Genomic DNA, 9,541 nt, shown 5'->3' on the forward strand with positions numbered 1-9,541 from the left:
AGCCACCATCAGGAAGACTGGTCAAGTTTTACCAGAAAATTTCTTCCTTAACCTGTGAATTCTTTCAATAGACGTTACTTCCACGTTTAGAGTAGGGCTAAAAATTTCATCTCTTACTTTGCTCTCAAGGGTTTCCTTTTCTTTTTCGTCTTCTGCTATTCCTCTAATAATAAGGTTATTTCGCTGTGAACGATTTTCCAAATCGTTCAAGTCATTGACCAGACTAGATGCTTCAACACTGCGTTCAGCTGCGATCGTTTCAAGAGTTGCGAGCCTGTTTCAGGCCTCCTCTAAGCTTTGCACCTTAGTTTCAAAAAGAAGAAGCCGGTTCTGCACGACTAGGATTCCTTTACTTCCATCGCGAACTTCAGCCAGCCAGCGATCAGAGCACAGCTTTCTTTTAGCCTGGAAGAGGACCTGCACTTGCTGTTTATTTTGTCGATAATTTTCCCATCTTTGGCCTATTTCCTCTTTTGATAACTGCACCCTCTTTGCTTATCTGTGTGCCCTTGAAGCCTACCGTCGTTATTCGATGGCCCCTCTAATTTCCTTACTCCACCAGCTTCCACTGCACCGATAACCAGCGCCACGGCCGCCACGGTGGCGCAAACTGGAACTTTCACGATCACCGGCGGCGCGGCGTACTAGGCGGGCTACTCCCACAGGAGATCGAATGGCTGTGAGGCGGGCCTTTGTTTTGCTATGGAGAGGGCTGCACGGCGGAACTAGCCTGTGTAGCATCCAGGGCGGGCGCAGTGATACCCCTTCTTCGTGGTAAGAATCCGACATCGCACCTACGGTCGAAGGCAGCAGACGGTGGAATTCCGGAATTTAGGATATGGTGGAATACAGGACGTGAATTCGTTGCTTGCGTCGAATGTCCAGGTAGTCCGCGTAGAGTTGACCACATTATTGAAGGAGCCCCACGACGCCTGGTGACGAGTGCGGCGGACAGCTGAGAGACGTGTCAGCTGTGCGAGGCGGCCATAGATGTTCTGTATGGAAGCACTCACCACTTGTTCGTCTTCGAAAAGCTGGCACGTATGGTGGCCCTAGAGGCGTCCCTAGGTTTGGGTTATAGAGAGCAGGTTGGAAAAAGTTACCGGGCAAAAAAGAATTCTGAATTTCTTAAACAAGCCAACACACATCTTATGGACATTGTGGTCATATAGTCGAAAGATATCGAATGCCATGACTCACTTTCTGATACAAATAAGATTAGAAAATAAATCACACCTTTAACTCCAAACACTAATTTCTTTTTTCAGAACATCCACACACAGGAAACAACAAAATGAAGCTGTTGTTCACATATACGTCAGCATCTTTATTAAATCATTCAAAAATAGACGCATCAGGAACGTGTAGGGCCACTTCTTTCTTTATCCTGAAGATACCTGAGTGACGTTTTTAGGTGTGACAAAGATAGTACATTCATTCACTGATGGCGTTCAACGAGGAATGCAGTCTCAAACACTTGGCAGAATATCTATATGTTCTGAAAATGAAGCATTTACAAATGATACCACCATTAAAACAATGTTGTTCTCTCCTTTCAAGAATATAAAATCTCCATGCTACAAAGAATACATATTTCATGTTTTCCACCTTCGCAGGGAAGCCTGAAAACGAAAAAATTACCTTCATCTTATTGACTACATGCGAAAAATGTGCACTACAATAAACTTTTGCCGTGTTTCACTGCGCTTTCAAAGTGCTTAAAATTTCTTACATCTCGAAGTGCACATTGAGAGCGCCCAGTTTGATTTAGAACAAAATTTCCTTGACTATATTGCGCCATGGTCTAAATCGAGGTCGCTCAAATGCTGTCCACCCACGCACACAACTCACCTAGTCCGCACTCTGAGCTGACTATTGACTGCTCCACGCAACTTTTTAAAGAGAGCTACTGGAAAAATAAGCATATGCGCCGCAACCGCTCAAGCTGGATCTAACAAAGAGGTAGTGCTCCAGAAATAAGGACAACCAGAATGGCAACTAACAGATTGCTTTCTTTTCAAACACCCTTAAAGAGCGCAATCATGCAACGTTGCGCAACGTTTAAGTAGACTACGCAAACCAGAGAAAAAATCTGGATACTCTGCAGTTATGCGTCAGTTACAAATCAATGCACAGCGAAGAATTCAAGCAACCCTGCCGTTGAGTTACTATAATAGTTCAACAGCGCAGAAGAATTAATATTGCGAGGTGGCGCTCAGGCAAAAAGACGTACCGCACCTCCACCAGATTTTTCACGGTGTCGGTGACAAGACAGGGACCCGGCAAGATAGGGCTCGACAGCACGTCCTTCCGGAGGGGAGACGGCGAACTTCAACCTCTAATCCGAGCGTCACCAGCGTCAACGTCTTTTTGCCTGAGCGCCACGTGGCAATATTTTATATGCTGATAGGCAAACGGAGCTAAAAACGATCTCTAAGATCCATAACCACGTCGAATGTGCTGCTTTTTATTTGCCCGCAGTCACTAACGCCCTCGCTTAACCACTCTTTGCACAGAGGAGGCAGAGCACATCCCACTCAACTATTCCCACATCCTCCAACAACTACCCATCCGCAGAACATAATCACCAGCTGACAAGAATCCGGCGGCCTCCTGACGCCAAATGCAGGCACACTTTCGTGCATCTTGCGCTTAGGAGCACGTTTTAACCTACACGCTACCCCACCAATTACGCCTTTCGTGGCGCACAAGCAGCCCCCTATATTACACACAAAAATGCCAGCAATCCTCCCTCACTTGCCCCATACCCTCGACCCAGTGGGAAGCCGTCCTGCCGCTACATGCATCCGTAATGTGACATCAACATTCCAAGAAAATAGACTGAGCTCTGTACGTATAACAAATGTGACGTTCGTTTAATACGCTCTTTCTTCGCGCAAACCTACCCACGTGAATATAAGTGCCTGATTCAACCCTGTGTCCCTAAAAGGTGCTTTGGTCCTGCGCTAAACATGGCGCATACTTTCAGAAGTGAATAAGCTTGGCCAGGTTGGTAATTCATTGTAACACAGTAAACATGGCGCGGGAAGAACGCAGGACAAAGACGAGACGGAACAAGCGCCAACTTTCAACACAGCGGATTCATTAAAGACCAGGAGCATATATACGAAACTGATACAGTCTATAGATAGATGAAAAAACCAAACAAAAGTGCCACATGCCGTCATGCAAAGAAATCTAGCAATTTCCTTGATAATGCCACAGACGGCCTGCAGACGCACTGATCTCCTGCCTGTGCAATATCACACGCTTCCTTGATTTCTCTAGTCAAGTCGTTATGGTGCCGATACAAAATGACGGCCTTGTCGAAAAGGCGTTGGGAAGCTGGTTCTGCGTCACATTTTTTGCAATGGGCCGCCAGCGCTTGACCCGCGCTATGTTTACTGTGTTACAGCGTATGATTTCGTCTTCACTATTTACATATATGAATGAAACATTATACGCCTCTGATATATATGTACACACATACCTTCCCACGTGAACATAAGTACCTGATTTAACCCTGTGTCCTTAAGAGGTGCTTTGGTCCAACGCTCAAGATGTGTATCAGTATATATATATATATATATATATATATATATATATATATATATATATATATATATATATATATATATATATATATATATATATATATATATATATATATATATATATATATATATATATATATATATATAGCAGGCCGATATGATGGTGGTGGTTTCTCGTCTGCGTCAGCCAGTGGCACACATGACGGTGCGAGTTGCCGCCGCCAGCTTATCGGCCAGCCGCTGCTAAGTGGCCGTCGAGCCAAGGCTGCAGTGATTTCGTTTGCTCCAACCACGCTTGAGAGCAGCACGATCGTGGCGCGCAAGTGCTTTAGTCACGTGGTTTATTTTGTATTTTGCGGGTTTTCTTTGGAGCTGGGAAAAAAAGACGATCGTGGGATTTCATTACCGTAAATGGTGGAATGGGTGTTTCTGAAGATGCTCGACAACTTTTCAAATGCAATTATTTGTGTAAAGTCAATATTTATTAATTAATATTATATACTTCATTAAATAATTCATTAATTGTGAAACAAAAATTGGACTGTGGTGCGCAAGGTGGCTTTCACCGATAAGCAACTGGTTTCACTCGCCTGCCTCTAATAATTAAATTTTCAACCCTTAGCTCAAGTTACCTGGGACACCCGGTATATATATATATATATATATATATATATATATATATATATATATATATATATATATATATATATATATATATATATATATAGTGAAAAGGTCACAACTGGTTCGATTATCTAGGTTTATTCACCAACGGTTTCGGACGGTGGACCGTCCTTCATCAGGGTAAAGTCGAATGAATACACAGATGTGCGCATTTACGCTCCTAAATGCAGAGGGAGAGGAGGCACTTTCTCTCTCTTTCTCTATGTCGGCGTCCACTAAGGAGAAAGGAGAATGGATGCGAAACAAGTTTAAAAAAGCTAGTTAAAATACAGAGGTGAGAGACATGCAGCAGAGCTGGATTTTCGCCGAGAAGACTGAAGCAAGAAAGGTTTCCCTCTGCGGAAGCGAGAAGTTCGAGCACAAGGGGAAAATAACGAAAACACAGAAAACAAGAAAAGAACAAAAAGGAAAACACCAGAATACACTGAAACAAAACACAAAGGCGCACATAGCATGACCCGCTCCCCAGCGGTGCAGATGTTAAGAACTCTTGTAATGTAATTTACTGTCAGCTGTCAAGGCCGCATCATTACGCCTTGTTCAAGAGGCACCGGTGACCGTTACGAGGGCAGCGTGTCGCCTCAGCGGCGGAAAAGCGGTCGTCCAGACGCCGTGTCGAAACCCGATCCCGCAACTAGCCGCCGCAGAAAGCAACCACCGGCCGTTCGTCAGAGGGCGCCTGCGCCGCGCGTCCCACCGCTGACAATTCCGAGAAGGGAGCTTGGAGGACAAGGAGGAAAAAGGGAAACCGGCATGGAGTAAAGAAGAGGGGGGGGGGGGGGGGGGCGCATGGTGAGCAGGATAAAAGGAAAACAAATGGAAAATAACAGACGGGAGCTTCTTTCCCAATTGGAAAGGTTTTTGAGGAAGGCAAAATTGCCCAAGTTCTCATTAATTAATGTCCGAAATTTATGTATGAAATACGATTCCCTTTGTTCTCTTTGGCGGCCGGTTTGAAAACCCGACTGTAGGAGGATGACCCGGATGCTTTCAAATGAGTGCTGTGGCAGACATAGGTGCTTAGAAAAGGGTAGGTTTGGCAGTGTGTGAACGTGGGCCTTGTGGTTGTTGAATCGCAACCTGAACGGAGTTTCTGTCTGGCCGATGTACTGCATGCCGCACACGCTGCAGTGAAGCATGTAGACCACATTTGCACTGTCGCAATTTAGAGTTTCTTTGATTGTGAAAGTAAAGTCAGAGAAGGTACCTTTTGCAGTTCCTGTTGTCAGCATGTGACAGCAAACCTTACAGCGTGGTTTTCGGCAGGGTTGACACCCGGGGTTTGGGTTAGCATTGGGCGATGTTCTGGATTTAACTAAAATGTCTTTGAGGTTCTTGCTGCGCCGGTATACCGCTCTTGGTGGCTGCTTAAAAATGCGGGACAGGTGACTGCTTTGCTGGATAATGTTAAAATGTTTTGAGAGGATTTTGTTCACGCGTGGCATGTTTGATGAATGTGTGAGAACGAGGTTGGTTTGCCTTTCACCTTGCTGGAAGTTTTGGGGACTCAGTATTTTATTTCTGTCTAGACCGCGAGCTTTCCGAATAGCGTCTTCCACGATGGAAGCGGGATATTTTTTCAGTAAGAGATTTGTCTTCAGTTGTTCAGCATGGCGGTCAAAGTCATCGAGCTCAGAGCATATCCGTCGGTATCTATGAGCCTGAGAGTAAGGTATGCTCGTCTTGCAGTGGTGCGGGTGGCTGCTCTTAAAATGTAGATACTGCGGGCGGTCGGTGGGCTTTCTGTAGAGCGTTGTCTTAAGTACGTTTCCCTTTTTCTGTATTGTCACGTCCAAGAAGTTTATAGATGTTTTGGAGATGCTGTGGGTGAACGATATCGATGGGTGAAATTTGTTGTAGTTCCCTATAAATGTTAATAGGCTAGCTTCATCGTGAGGCCAGATGAGGAAGATATCGTCCAGAAAACGCTTGTACAGGAGTGGCTTCGAAGGTTGAGTGTCCAGAAATTGTGTTTCGAGATCCGCCATGAATATATTGGCATAGGCAGGTGCCATCCTGGTCCCCATCGCCGTACCGTTCACCTGAAGAAAGTGCCTTCCCTCAAATTCAAAGTGGGTGTAATTGAGTACTAAACCCAGAATAGTTTCGAGAGTTTCCCCATCCAGGTGAACCGGAGGATCCGTCCGCAGGTATGCATCCACCGCCGCGCGTATGCCGTCTGTGTGCGGGATATTTGTATATAAAGACGTCACGTCCATTGTGACCAATAAGCTCTCATCGGGAATTTCAATGTTAGACACCACTCTGAGGAAGTGATTAGTGTCTTGAACGTAGGCGGGGATAGTTGGTATAATGTCCTTGAGTAAAAAGTCGAGAACGCCAGAAATTTTTTCGGTGAGTGTGCCATTACTTGAGACAATGGGACGACCGGGACGGTTTAGTTTGTGAATTTTCGGGAGGAGGTTGAACCGCCCAGGGACTGGTTTGACCGGCTTCATTGCTTTAAACATGTCCTGGGATATCTTTTGTTTTTGGAGGAGAGATTTTATCTCACTGTTAATTTTTACTTCGAAGTCTTCTGTGGGGTCGCTGGTGAGTTGGGTGTAAAATTGTTTATTTTCCAATTGTCGGAAACCTTCTTTTAAGTATTCGGTCTTGTCCATAACGACGATCGCGCCACCTTTGTCCGCAGGCTTGATGATGATGTCGGACCGCTGACTTAAAGAGTTAAGGGCCTGGCGTTCTTCGGACGAGAGGTTGTTGTTGACCGCTCTTGGTTTTGATTTTGAATACGATGATAGGATATCCTTTTGAACGGCAGTGATGTACATATCCAAATGTCTATCCCTGTGTTCGTTTGGAGTCCATGACTTGTCGGATGTCCCTGGTATGTTGATTTCCCGGTTCGTTTCGCGGTTTTCAAAGTACTCACGCAGACGTAAGTTCCTTGCGAAGTTATCTAGATCCTGATATAATTGAAATTCATTGAATTTTCCGGTCGTGGGGCAGAAGGTTAGGCCTTTAGCGAGTAACGCACGTTCCGAGGAAGTGAGAGGCAGGCTCGACACGTTCACCACGTTGTCAGCCCTAATGGAAGGCTGACCAGTAGTAGGCGCACAGTTTTGCTCAGGGGCTAACGTATTTCTAGTAGGAGGCGGGCTTATCGAACGGGGCGCTGGTGCCACACCGTCCCGCCGGAGTTTCCTAAGCTTCTCCATGCCTGTTTCTCTGGTTTTTCGTTCTTCGAATTCATTTAGCTCTGTTATTTCTGTCGCCGTTAGATCCGGTTCGAGACGGGTGCATTTTTCAATGTGCTTCAATTCAATAGTTTTTCGTTGACTGTGCCGTATAATTAGGTCCACAAGGCGTAGTGAACTGTCGTGTAGAATACCTTTCCACTCAGCCTCCTCGTCAGCATTAAGGGTGGTCATCGCTGGGGTTAGTTGCAACCTCAAGCCCTTGGGTACGTTTCCCTCTTCTGAATATCGTGTTAGTGTTGTTCCGTGAGCTTCATACCTGATCCGTTTTTCGATACATTTTCGCAGTTTCAGAAATGAGGGTGAGTGAGTTATTGGGGAGCGGGTCATACCTGTGGCGAGTCAATCGCTGCGCTGTGTCGGGGCGTGGCGTGCCATCTCGGCGCAGGCCCGTCTCGTCATGTAGCGGCGGCGGGGGGGTACGGGGGGTGACTCGACCCCTTGCACCAGGGGGCGAGAACGTTGAGAAACGCTTCATTTAGAGAGAGCTTTATGTTGAGTCGACATTTCTGATAGCCTGTCCTTTCTCAAGTCCTGAGAAAGGAAAGGCTCTGGCCGAAACGACGACTCGAAATCAATCTTTACCTAAATGAAGCAAAACTTGTTGTTGGGCTGGTTGGTAGGCCACGATCCCATTGAAACCAGCGCAAAACGGACAAAGGACAAGAAACAAGGAGGCCGACACGGACAGAAGCGCCTCTGTCCGTGGCGGCCTCCTTTATGTACTCGGCTATATATATGCCTGCCCTTAGGAACGGCGTCGCTGTTGCGAGCAACGCAACCTAGCATGCGCCGTCGTCGAGACCGACATCACACACTTAACGGGCCTCTAGAATTTCGCCGTCGCGGCCGGGATCGAACCCGCGTCTTTCGGGTCAGCAGCCGAGCGCCGTAACGACTTTTATTGAGAACGCAGAATATTTCAGTGTGCGAAACGGCGGCCGCTGTCATGTTGGACAGAGATGTGATGCTTGTGGCGCAGTTCGTGCAGAAATATTATGCAGAAACTATACAGCAGGAATTACTCAAATCAACCTGAAATGATATCATCTGCTGCAGTGAAGAAATTAATTTGCACCAAAAAAAATGTTTTTGAGCATGCATGAGCACCTGAAGATAGCTGCAGGGAAACGCAGGTGCAGCGTATAGCAACGCAAATGAAAAAGAAGAATTATTCAGGCGAAGAGAATTCGAGCACGCGCAGAACAGGAGCCGCATTCCCAGTTTGTGTAATAATAAAAAGAGTCATAATCCGCCGCAGCGGCCACCCCTGGTTGGTAAAAACGAGAGAAGCGGATGTCGCTTCGGTTGCGACTGCGAGCGGCGGCAGGATGTGGACTGCGTTGCGGTTGCCGCTGCGAAACATCCAGTGACGCTTTTGCTCTTCGCCGAAAAAAGGAACGCGGCCAATGCGACAGAATAAACATTCAGCCACAAGTTCGGTTGCGCATCGGATTCCACAGTAAAGGAGTAATATCAAAGCTGCTTTATTGACCCAATTGACTTCAGCAAATATGAACAACAATAGTTCAGGCACCCTTTTGTGCACCGTAAAGGCCGGAGGTGTACTTAAAGAAGAAAACGTTGTACGCAACCACCACGCATGGCTTTTCAGTGACAGAAGGCGGCCCCTACAGCTCTCGATCGCCGATGGTAAATAAATGGCAGCTAGAGTGTTCGCACAACACCTAGCTTTACATCTTTCTTGTATCTTGAGGAAAAGGGAACGGAGAGGAAAATTTGTAGCATGCACTCACTCGCTGCGCAATGCGCGCTCCGTGCCGGGCTGAACCAAGACGCCGTGACGAATTGCCGTCTGCAACATCGGTGAACGCAAGTTGAGGCTGTTATCAGACGATTGTGCAGACGGTAATTTACGTTTTTCATTCCTTTTATGCAGGCACTGCAAATAAATAAAACGGATGAGCTAAAAAATTCTCCTTACTGTGTTTCCTTCTATATATGCGTTGGGAGACTTCGCAGACGAAGTTTTCATAGGTTCGCCATGGTACGAAGGTCACGCAAGTCAATTGACGCCTGAAAACTAACTTGCAAGCTAACTGGCGAGCTCAATGCAGCACCACA

The sequence above is a fragment of the Amblyomma americanum genome, chromosome 2 (assembly GCF_052857255.1).
Source record: "Amblyomma americanum isolate KBUSLIRL-KWMA chromosome 2, ASM5285725v1, whole genome shotgun sequence".
NCBI lineage: Eukaryota > Metazoa > Arthropoda > Arachnida > Ixodida > Ixodidae > Amblyomma > Amblyomma americanum.